Raw genomic sequence first — 12147 nt, 5'->3', positions numbered from 1 at the left:
ACTACAACCAAGTTTTTCAAATATCACAGCCAAGTGTATGAGACCACCCCCTCCCCAGGACATTAAAAATACATTAATTTTTGAATGTGGGGCCAGAGTAGCAGGAGCTTGCCTTGCACACAGCCAACCCAGATTTGATCTCTGGCACCCTATCTGGTCCCCCAGGCTTTCCATGAGTGATTGCAGAGCACTGCTTGGTATGGCCATAAACAAACAAGCAAACAAACATAAACTAAATGAGTTCATATGTGTGAATGTTTTACACAAAAGGAAAGAAATGACTAGCCATCTGGAGCTATCATTGTATGACACACTTGTTTCTATATATTATGAAAGTTTTGTCTCTTTTTATCCAAGATCTTTCCTGGACACAAGGATCTTAAGAGAAATCCTTTTTGTGGACATTCCTCTTTACATTAGTCCTGGATATGTTCTGCAAGCTCGACATCTCCTTGGATATGTCACCTTGAAGAGATTTATTCACTTTATAAAAAAGATTTATTCACTTTGTGAAAATTAAAAAGAAAACTGCAGGGATTGGACAGATAGTACACATGTAAAACCCTTGCCATGTGACTGACATGTGACTGTGACTGACCCAGGTTCAATACCTGACATCCCATATGGTCCCCTGAGCATGCTCAGGAGTGATTATGAGTGTAGACCAGGAGTAACCATTGAGCATCGCAGGGTGTGGCCCAAAAAACAAAATAAGTGAGAAAGAAAGAAAGAAAGAAAAAAAGAAAGAAAGAAAGAAAGAAAGAAAGAAAGAAAGAAAGAAAGAAAGAAAGAAAGAAAGAGTGAAAGAAAGAAAGAAAGAACAGAGAGAGAAAGAAAGAAAGAAAGAAAGAAAGAAAGAAAGAAAGAAAGAAAGAAAGAAAGAAAGAAAGAAAGAAAGAAAGAAAGAAAGAAAGAAAGAAAGAAAGAAAGAAAGAAAGGAAAGAAGGAAGGAAGGAAGGAAGGAAGGAAGGAAGGAAGGAAGGAAGGAAGGGTGAAAGAAAGAAAGAGAGAGAGAAAGAAAGAGAAAGAAAGAAAGAAAGAAACAGAGAGAAAGAGAGAAAGAAAGAGTGAAGAGAGAAAGAAAGAGTGAAAGAGAGAAAGAGAAAGAAAGAAAGAAGGAAAGAAAGAGTGAAAGAGAGAAAGAAAGAAAGAAAGAAAGAAAGAAAGAAAGAAAGAAAGAAAGAAAGAAAGAAAGAAAGAAAGAAAGAAAGAAGGAAAGAGTGAAAGAAGGAAAGAGTGAAAGAGCGAGAAAGAGTGAAAGAGAGAAAGAAAGAAAGAAGGAAAGAGTGAAAGTGAGAAAGAGTGAAAGAGAAAGAAAGAGAGAAAGAGAAAAAAGAAAGGAAGGAAGGAAGGAAGGAAAGAAAAGAAGAACGAAAACAAAAACGAAAACCTCGACTAAAATCAGGGCATCTAATTTGAAATCCAAATGGCCTGTAGAGGGAGCTCTCACATATTAGGGCCAACTAACCATTGAATTCACTTGTCTATGTTGCATACCATACCCCAAGAGGTATGTCATTCCCAATGTCTGCCCTTCTGAAATCCGACACGTCATTTCATCAGTAAAGACTCATATAACACCTGATCCAGACAAGGTCAGACCCGAACATCTGAAGAATCTGCCATCAGTACTTGTCAATACACTGACTCGGCTCTTCACATGCTACCTGTATGAATGCAAGGTTCCGTCCCAATGGAAAACCAGCAGGACCATTCTGTTGTACAAGAAGAGAGACACCCATGACATTGGCAACTATCGCCCAATCTGCCTGCTGTCCGTCATCTACAAGTTGTTCACTCGAGTCATCCTGAATAGAATAGGCAGAACACTAGACAAAGGACAACCATGCGAGCAAGCTGGGTTCTGAAAAGGATCGAGCATGATCGACCATATCCACACAGTGACCAAGCCCATTGAAGCTTCACGAGAGTTCAAGATGACACTCTGTCTAACTTTCATTGATTTAAAGAAGGCCTTCCATTCTGTTGAGACTAAAGCGGTTATCAAAGCCCTAGCCAAACAGGGTGTTCAAACTCAGTACATCAAGATCCTCTGTGAGCTGTACTACGGACTCACCACCAGGATCTCACCATTCTACAAGGAAGTCATCATCGACGTAAAGAGAGGGGTTCAGCAGGGTGATGCCATTTCCCCGAAACTCTTCAGTGCCACCCTCGACAACGTCATGCAAAGACTGGAATGGGAAGGAATGGGAGTGAAGGTAGATGGTCGGCAGCTACACCACCTCCGCTTTGCTGATGACATTGTTCTCATAACACCAAACATTAGCCAAGTGGCACAAACGCTGGCCAACTTTGACCAAGAGTGTGGAAAGGTCGGACTGCAGCTGAATCTCACCAAAACGATGTTCATGAAAAACAAACTAGTTCCTGATGTTCCATTTGCTCTCAATGGAATGAACATCTCCAAATTCAGCAGCTATGTATACCTGGGTTGAGAACTCAACATGAGGAATGACTTGGTGCCAGAACTGCGCAGGAGGAAGAGAGCAGTGTGGAATGCCTTCAAGAGCATCAAAGAAGTGGTTAAGAGGACAAAGAACCTCTGGCTCCAGGCACATCTTTTTGACTTCACTGTTCTTCCTGCATTAACATATGCCTCAGAGACCTGGGCCATACGAAAAGAAAACAGGATTAGAACCCTATTTGGATCTCCCAAAGAGGAATCAAAAGAGCTATGCTTGGAGTATCACGTTTGACTCAAGTGAGAGAAGTAATCTGGAGTTCCTACCTCCGTTGACAGTCAAGAATCACGGACGCTGTCTCCTTTGCCAAGACGTCAAAAATCAGATGGGCCGGACATATAATGCGATTCAGAGATGACCTCTGGACTAGAGCTGTTACCGACTGGACTCTACCGAATGTCAAAAGACTGCTTGGCCGCCCACCAACGATATGGTCAGACTTGTTCGCTAAAACCTTGAATAAACAGTTTGAGGCTCTTCGTGTTTCTGTAGCAAGCAGATATCATTGGGCTACACTAGCACGCGACAGGGACGAATGGAGATATTACTGGTGCCCACTCAAGCAAATAGAAGATCAAAGGGATGACACGTGACAAGTGACCCCAAGAGGAAGGAAGTGGGGAAGTTGGCCACACCTGGCAGTGCTCTGGGATCACTCTTGGTAGTGCTTGGGGGATCATATGGGGCGCTGGGATTCAAATCTGGGTCCACATGTGCAAAGCAAGTGTCTTTCCTGCTGGACTATCTCTCTGGCCTTACATTTTCAAACAAGGAAGTTATCAACATCTCGACCAATGCATTACTTGCTAGCAACAGCTCCATCAATGAGAGGTGTAATGAGGCTAGCCAGTTAGAAGACATCACCATTCTGGACTATCACTTTCACCTAAAGAATTCTAGTTCAGAATCATGCTTCCCTCTCCCTCCTCTTTTCCTATATAAGTAAGTTTACATATTACCAGTAGTAGTACTCTCAGTAAGTGAAGCCAGAGAGATAGCTTGAAGAGGTGGTGAGTGGATGTGCAAAGCCTCAAGTTCATTACCCAGCACTACATTATCTGCCTCTTCCGCCTCCTCAGCTTTGCTGAATGTGGCCTTGTGGCATTTAGCATTTCTGGGTATGAGTCTTACTGCCTGGCCTGGTGGAGCCATGGACTCTCAGGCTCACAGAGGCCAGCCAGTATTTCTGGGAATGCTCCAGCAATTCCCTACACCCCACTTCTGAGAACAGCTGGGAAAGCCCCAACCCCTCTAATAGTAATTAGCCAAGCCAGAGCACAGCACGCATATCCTGAATTGCAATGTGGTAAAGTATTCCCAAATGCACTCAGTTTGGTAGTTAATGATTTTCTGAAAAAGAAACAAAGTCTCAGACAAATTAGTATGAAAGAAAACATGTTAAAGATTGCATAATCATTACTTGCATTGCTGTTAGGTCAGCTACCTATTTCTTTTTGCTTCTAAGGTGTGCACTTTAGAGTCACCTTGTGTCCTTACTAGTGTCAATTCTGTAGGAAGCAAGATGGTCTCGAACAAGGCAGACACCTGCTTTCAATTTTTTAATGGGCTCTCTGGCAGAGTTCAGAAATCGCTGTCTTTCTCAGAGCATTCCAAAATCATGTACCACCTCCAACTCATCTCTATCACCAATGAACATGTTTGCCGTTTTCCTTTTAGTAAATACCAGGCCCTAGTCACCTATACATTCTGCTTAATGGGGCTTCTGGTTAAGATGTACTTTAAAGAACAGACACCAACGTGATCACAGTGTATCTAGCTTGCTTTTGCACCACAGGTCCTTGAAATTAAGAACTATTGCAAATACTACAAAGTAAATAATAGTTATAGGGCTTTTGTGCAAGTCATTCTTAGGGGCAAGAGTGAATCAATTACTTTTCTACAATCATAATTAAATTCTATTGGGTCTGTTTCATTTGTGGGGTTCCAGCCTGTTGCATCTGAGTGAAGTAATGTTTGGAGATAATAAGACAACTTCATAAGAAGCCAGTGGAGTAATGTAATAATTATGGTATGGTGTTAATTTAATAGGGTTTCAATTGAGTGAGTAGCCTAGACAAAATATTACCCATTACTAGTTCCTTTGAGACCTGGCATAATAATGCAGCTACTGATAGTGTCCTAAGAGTATTGTCCTCTTTCCACTAAATCATTTGCTAATTATAATAACCTAGAGGTCTGTGATGATCTCCAAGTTATTGGGTTAGAAACTCCAAAGCTGTTTCCATGTTTGTGGAGGAAAAGGAAAAAGGGCAGATCATAATTGAAATTCCTCAGTGTTGGTAGGTTGTTATAGACAGTTACATTTTTTCCATTGCTTTCATATGCTCTTTGGTCCTATTTAGAGATTCTGGTTATGCTTGCTTCAAGAAGTCATATAAAGATTGGACTAAATACCTATTTATGCAACAGCCACTAGTTTTGAAGAATCTTGGGGTTTTAGTGCTGGGAAAATTAGGATCCCTTTAACTCTGGGTCTATAAAGATTCCTGGAATTATCTAATGTTTAAAAAATTGTAGTTTTTCTGTGGACACTTTACATCCTTTAAACTCTAGATGCTGGAAAAGATATTCTGTGCCCTGCTGAAGATTGGGGATATTAAAGATTATTTGGGTTAACTTTTAAGATTTAAGGTAAAGGAGGACTTTATGTCCTTCTGATATGAAAACAAAAACCTAACAAACAAAAAACAAATATTGACCTTCTAGGTGGGCTGAGTGTGTTAAAATAATTCAGTTCAATGACTGGAAAAATTGGTGCGATCAACTGATCTATTGGAATAGAATAGAGCAATCCATGTGGATTAGGAAACACAAATTCCTATGGCATTTGCTGCCTTCATCACAAATGAATCACTATGCATTCTCTTTGGTTAATTTACAGGAAGGATGAATGTATCGCAGGGCTTTGTACAAGTTATAATAAATCCCTTTCTTTAGAACTGGATTAGAGGGCTTATGGATTCTTCCCTTAAAGGATATTGTCAAATGTTGGTAATAGTCTGTTTAAGTCAAAGGAAATTTTAATAGCTTCCACTGAATAGATTTCTTCTGTAACTATGAATGTGGAAACTGTGAGTTCCTATAGAGTTTGTTTAAGAATTTTATCACCGGGGGCTGGAGTGATAGCACAGCTGGTAGGGCATTTTCCTTGCACACGGCCAACCCAGGTTTGATTCCCAGCATCCCATATGGTCCCCCGAGAACTGCCAGGAGTAATTCCTGAGTGAGAGCCAGAGTAACCCCTGTGCATCACCGCGTGTGACCCAAAAAGCAAAAATAAATAAATAAATAAAGAATTTTATAATTGTCTTGAGTATTTGTGTTAAATTTTTCATCATAGGGATAATATTTTGGTCTGAGGGAGTTTCTGTTAGATTGAAATACATTTCTCCCTTTGATGTAAATGAGATGTAGTCTTCATATCTTTCTAATACATTTCTCTACCAATTAAATGTACAGTAAAATGTATGTTTTTACTAAAGTGAAAAGTAAATGATATTCACCTTCAATTTCTTATATTCAAACATTAATAGGAACAGACATATTCTAGTGAGTTGATTATCCTATCTTTTGCACCATTATGTTACTAAAAGACAGAGACTCTTAATTGGATAAAATTGTGAATCACTTGTTTTCAATACCAACTATGGTAGTTTCCCTATTGAAAGTAGAATCCTCAGAATCTCCAACACACAACTATTACCGATTATCATTATATTCTCGTTCATTCTGGTCTAAAGATCTTTTCTTTTCCATTAGTCTTTTTTTTCTTGGTGCTTCAGTGTTTATACAGCAGAAATGAATTCCACTGTTAAACTCAAATCATAAAATCATTTTCTATACCTTCCAGAAATAATAAAATATGATCTTGGTTTATCAGATTTTCATTTTCATTAGTAACCTTTGGAAATACTGCCATGTTGGTTCTCAGAATCTCCTGCCCCCGTGCCAGGCTTTCTTCACTGGGGAACCTTGGAGGGACCCGAGTTGAGTTTCCCTCCCCATCCCAAGCAGAGCCCCGGCAGTCAAAAACCTCCAGAATTCAGCCACAGCCATGCTCAAGACCACTTTCTACATGCTCGAACAAGCCTCACCAATGAAGGAACTGACAGAGGAACTCGGGTATGCAGGACCCGTGGCTGAGATCTCCAAGCCTACTCAAATTGGTACTGAGGCTCCTCCACCAAGGACCTCGTTTTCCAGTAGCTTGGCAGTCACACCCACAAACTCCCCCTGGCACCATGTAATCTCATCAATGGCCAAGATCCAGAGACTATAAAACAAAGCTCCCGGAAGAAGGCAATGTAGAATCTCGCATGGCAGAACCTAGCAAGCTACCCTTGGCGTATTCTATATGCCAAAAACAGTAGCAATAATGGGCTTCATTCCCCTGACCCTGAACGCGACAGGGACAAATGGAGACATTACTGGTGCCCACTTGACCAAATCGATAAGCAACGGGATGACAGTAATTCAGTGATACAGTGATGGTCCTCAGACCTTACCTTAATTCTACAAATTTCTGTTTATTGTTCACCCTTCGCCCTTCAGCACCTGATGCCTTTTATCAAATTTACTCATCATTTTATTTTCTTTCCATTCTTTAGTTTTAGTTTTAGAAACATGCAAATTAATTGTTAACGTTCTGAAAATCTAGTTAAATAGACTTTAATGGTCATTTTTAATTCCTTGGTAAAAACCTCAAGATAGGAAAATGGATCTGACACTCCTTAACCCATAAGTTATGATTTTGTCCATTGATCAACTTAGGAAACAGCATGGCCATTTCTATACTCTTATGTGCATTATTTAATCTGAAGGTTTCACAGTGATTCTGGAGTCAGAGTCCTTTAGTTTTGGGTTAAGCAATTTAGAAGGAGAGAGTAAAATGTTGACTGTTTTGAAAAACAGTGGTTATAGTGGTTCTAAAAGAAGCGGTTCTAATAGAATCTATTAAAGTTTCTATTATTTTTTATATTAAGCTAACCACAGTTTTCTTTAATTCTTTTAAAAAGTTATTACTTTTTCTTTAATTCTTATATGGTCTTAACATAGTTTATTAATTTTTTGCAAGGAAATAATTTTCTCATTCCGTCATTTGGATGCTTTGAGGTACTATTAAAAATATTAATCCTATTCTGGTTATCTGATTTTGCACTATTTTTCCCAATTATATGCATTGACCATATTAACAAGACTGGAGAGATAGCACAGCGGGTAGGGCATTTGCCTTGCACGTGGCCAACCCGGGTTCGATTCCTTCTTGGAGAGCCTGGCAAGCTACCTAGAGTATCCCGCCTGCATGGCAGAGCCTGGCAAGTTACCCATGGTGTATTCGATATGCCAAAAACAGTAACACAAGTCTCACAATGGAGATGTTACTGGTGCCCGCTCGAGCAAATAGATGAACAATGGGAAGACAGACAGTACTACAGACCATGTTAACTTAGGTAGATGATATGTGCCCTCTGGGAAATTTCAAGGTAAGATCTTTTCTAGTGAAATCCTATCTAGGGAGTCACTTGCAAGTGTTTATCTCATAAGTATTATGCATGAATCTTGCTTCAGTGCTCATAGGGAGCTGGTCACCAGGTATGCTGCAGTTTCAGATTTGGATGTTTTATTTTACCATAATATTTAACAAGAAAAACTAAGGGCTCATGTAATAGATCTAAACGTGATTCTTGTAGCATAGATTTTAAGGATTTTACCCTTGAGTCACTTTAGCTTTTAAGCATCTCCTAGTGTAATACAATTTCAGAGACTTAGGGGACTGGCAATCAGCCTTTTACTACACCCTGGTCAAATCAACATATTTAATTACAAGATATAGAATTCTCTTTGGTACAACTGCACATAGTTTTAGGTATTGATTGTATTGTTGGTTTGTTTTGGGATTTTACTTGGCTATGATTAGGGTTACTCCCTACATGGTGCTTGTGGGTCTCTCCCAGAGGTACTCAGGGAACATAGGGTATCAAGTATCAAACCCAGGAGTATGGAACACAAACTCTAGCCCATTGAGCTACCTTCCTTGCCCTATTATTGCATTTCTTTAAGGGTTTATCAAAATAAAAAACAAAGATAACTTTGATACTTCTACTAGGTCTCAAGTCATTTACGGTACAAGCCAGAATGAATGAAGTGTCACTTGTGTGCCGGAGAAGCTGGTTCTCATTCATAATTGGTTGTGAGTAATTGAAACAATCTTGTCAATTTAAGTGAGTCAGTAGGAGACTACTGATTTATACTACAAACTCACTATCCTTTATTACTCAGACTTAAAGCTTGGGAAAATCCTTAGTACTTCAGTTTGGAATTTCCTTGCAAGAGAAGAGGATAACTTGTCCCACTCAAACAAACACAAAACAAAGTTATCTAAATAATTAGAGGACCTTCAACTATTAGCCAGGAGGTTTGAGACCCAAGACCACGCACTCTGCTACAGATGAAGCTCTGAGATGTATTCAAAAGGCTCAGCTTGTACCAATGTACAAGGTTCCCTCTATCCTACATGAAGTTCTAGGTGGTTCCTGTGTCCCATCTGTTGATAAAATTGTCAATTGAAGTTGAATAGTTTGTTAATATCCTAATCTCCAGAACTCCTGAATGTTACTTCACATGGTAAATGAGACTTTGTAGATTTGCTTGAGGCTATGGGCCTTTAGACGGTGGAGATTATGCCAAATAATCTAAGTGGTGCAATACAACCACATTCTTTTAAAGAAGGATACAATAATATAGAAAGAAGTAATAAGGAAAGTAGTGGAGATCAAGTGAGAGAGATGATCCCATGTTGCTATCTTAGGAGATAGAGGAAGGGGGAATAGAGGAAGGGGAATTATCAAAGAATAAAGGTTGCCTAAGGGAAAGACAAGAAAATAAATTCTCCCCTAGAAACTTCAAATGGAACACTGTGAACATCTTGAATTTTAGGATACTTCTGACCTCTGGATATGTATAATAATAAGCTAATGTTATCTGAAGTCACCAAACTTGCAGCAATAGAAAATGACAATAGGGGCTACAATGCTCCCACTTTGAGTGATAAAAAGTGTCAAACACAGAGTGGTCATTTTCACTTACTGAATGAAAAAGACAGTAATTGCTGTATTTGTGGGTGTTCTGACAGGTGATTCCGTCAACATTGTAGATCCTAACACCATTATAGTGGAAACATTATTTTATCCCTAGAAAGTTTTCTGATTCTTAGCTCAGTGGTCTTTTAATGAAAACTTCAGACACTGAAAAATATTTCTGAGAAAGAAAGCTAGTTGAAGTGTTGCTAATATTTCTGTGTTCCCACACCTAGTATTCAGACAAGAAATATAAAAAACAGCCAAAGATTTTAGATTTGAGGGAGAGATGAGAATGAAAGTACAGCAGGCAATGCATTTTCTTGCATAAGGCTGACCCAGGTTCAATCCCCAGCACCCAAAATGGTTCCCTGAGCTTGCCAGGAGTGATCTCTGAGTGCAACACAAGAAATAAGGCCTAAGCATGACTGGATGTGACAACCCCCCCACCCCGTAGACCAAAGAAATTAGATTTTATCACTATTCTTATAGATTATATATGTATATATAAACACAAATATATATGTGTATGTGTGTGAGAGGTGTTTGTATATATATGTATATTTATAAACACATTGTAAAGATGACTATGTGTCAAATCACCCAAAGTATAAGCAATATAGTTTACATAGGTAAAATATAGACCAAAAATAGTTACTTTTGGATCCAGAGACTGAGTCAGTGGTTAATGTTTGCCTTGCAAGCATAAGGTTATAAATTAGATTCCGGTGCTGGTATCATGTGCCAAGCACTGTCCTTGTGGTTCTGCTATCTAGGAATCCTGGCACCACAATAGAGTGTGCACTCTCTGGTGCATAGTTAGGTGTTTCTGAGCACCAAAACTAAAACACAGGACTTTGGTGAGCATTCTGATTAGGTGTGGATGGACCATATCCACATGTGTGACCCACCACCACCCCCCCCAATGAGCACCACAGTCATGTGTATGTATAAGCATCACAATCAAGCATTTGTGATCCCCGCCAGAGAAAACACAGCCACAACAATAGGAAGAAAAGGGGAGATTATTTTCAACAGTAATTGATTTTAAACATATCAGTTGTGGGGCTAGAGTGATAGTACAGCAGGTAAGGAGTTTGCCTTGCACAGGACCGACCCAGATTTGATTCCCAGCATCTCATATGGTCCCCTGAGCATCGCCAGGACTAATTCCTGAGTAACCCCTGTGTATCATCGAATATGACCTAAAAATCAATATATATATACATATATCAGTTGAGGGAAGGAATAAAAATACCATCTGTTTGGCACCTTATGTGGGACAAGTATCCTTTATATATAATAGTTCCATTTTAAATGAACTACATGGAAAAATAAACAGAAAAAGAGGTGAAAATATATTCCTCTAGTCTAATAATACATAAGATACTGCAGAAACTTTGTCATAATATACTATTATAATATCTCAGATATTCTATTAGCTGTAGAAACAGTTACTTGAGTCCCAAGATCCTTACCAATAAAATTGGAACACTATTCTTCTACTGGTATGTTTACTATAATAATTTAATGTGAAATCTTGAACACAAGGACTATTACAGAGCAGCTCTTTACCAATGGTATGTCCTATTTCCTTCCATGATTCAGTATCCCTTCTAAAGTGGTGTGTGTATGTGTAGTGGGGGTCGTGAGATAGTGATGGCTGTGGAATTTGGTAACTCCCAATGTATCTGAAGATTTTGCGCCAAGGTGATATTACTGTCGATATGAAATATATTTTTGTTTTTGAACCACTCCCTCTACTTGAGGGACCATGTGGTGCCATGGATAGAACCTGGGACTTCTGCACAAAAAGCATGCACTTAGCCCATTGAACATGACATTCTCTTATGAAAAAAATCCCCAACAATAATGGGATACAACTACATACCTACTAGAATGGCTAAAATCTGTAACACAAAAAGTAATGCTGATTAGATTGTAGAGCAATAGGCCCTCTGCGTACTAGTGGGAATGAAAAAATGGTAAGGCTGCATTGAAAGATAGTTTCATGGCTTTTTACAAATCTAACATACTGACTCATATGAACAAAACTCACTGATATGCACTCAATCAAAAATATGTACTTATCTTGCAAGAGGAACGCTATGATCATAAAGGTAGTTTTCCCAGGGCAAAGCTCATCCATTGCATCCCAAGAAATGTGCTAACTCCTGTGATTTCCCCAAATGTGGGAAACTTGACTACATAATTTGTGGTAGTGGGAGACTGTGTTTGTGTTCTCCTTGAAAAAATGTGTCTACACAAGCCTGCATATTTATATTGCAGTTTTCTTCATAGTGGAGAAATCTTGTAAGCAACAACACATTGTTTATTCGCACTGTCACACTGTAGTCCCATTGTTCATCAATTTGCTCGACTGGGCACCAGTAACGTCTCCATTGTGAGACTTATTGTTACTGTTTTTGGCATATCGAATACACCACGGGTAGCTTGCCAGGCTCTGCCATGCGGATATAATACTCTCGGTAGCTTGCTGGGCTCTCCAAGAGGGATGGAGGAATCAAACCCGGGTCGGCCGCGTGCAAGGCAAACACCCTATC

General features: G+C 39.4%; 1 non-coding gene across 1 annotated transcript; it reads left to right on the top strand.

The window, feature by feature from the left end:
• The first annotated feature begins 11666 nt into the window (after window positions 1-11666).
• Window positions 11667-11831, top strand: LOC129400171 (U1 spliceosomal RNA). Its single transcript, XR_008627498.1, has one exon. It is a non-coding gene; the product is annotated as a U1 spliceosomal RNA (small nuclear RNA).
• Window positions 11832-12147: the final 316 nt, after the last annotated feature.

The sequence above is a fragment of the Sorex araneus genome, chromosome X (genome assembly GCF_027595985.1).
Source record: "Sorex araneus isolate mSorAra2 chromosome X, mSorAra2.pri, whole genome shotgun sequence".
Classification (NCBI taxonomy): domain Eukaryota; kingdom Metazoa; phylum Chordata; class Mammalia; order Eulipotyphla; family Soricidae; genus Sorex; species Sorex araneus.
This window is presented reverse-complemented; position numbering and strand designations above follow the sequence as displayed.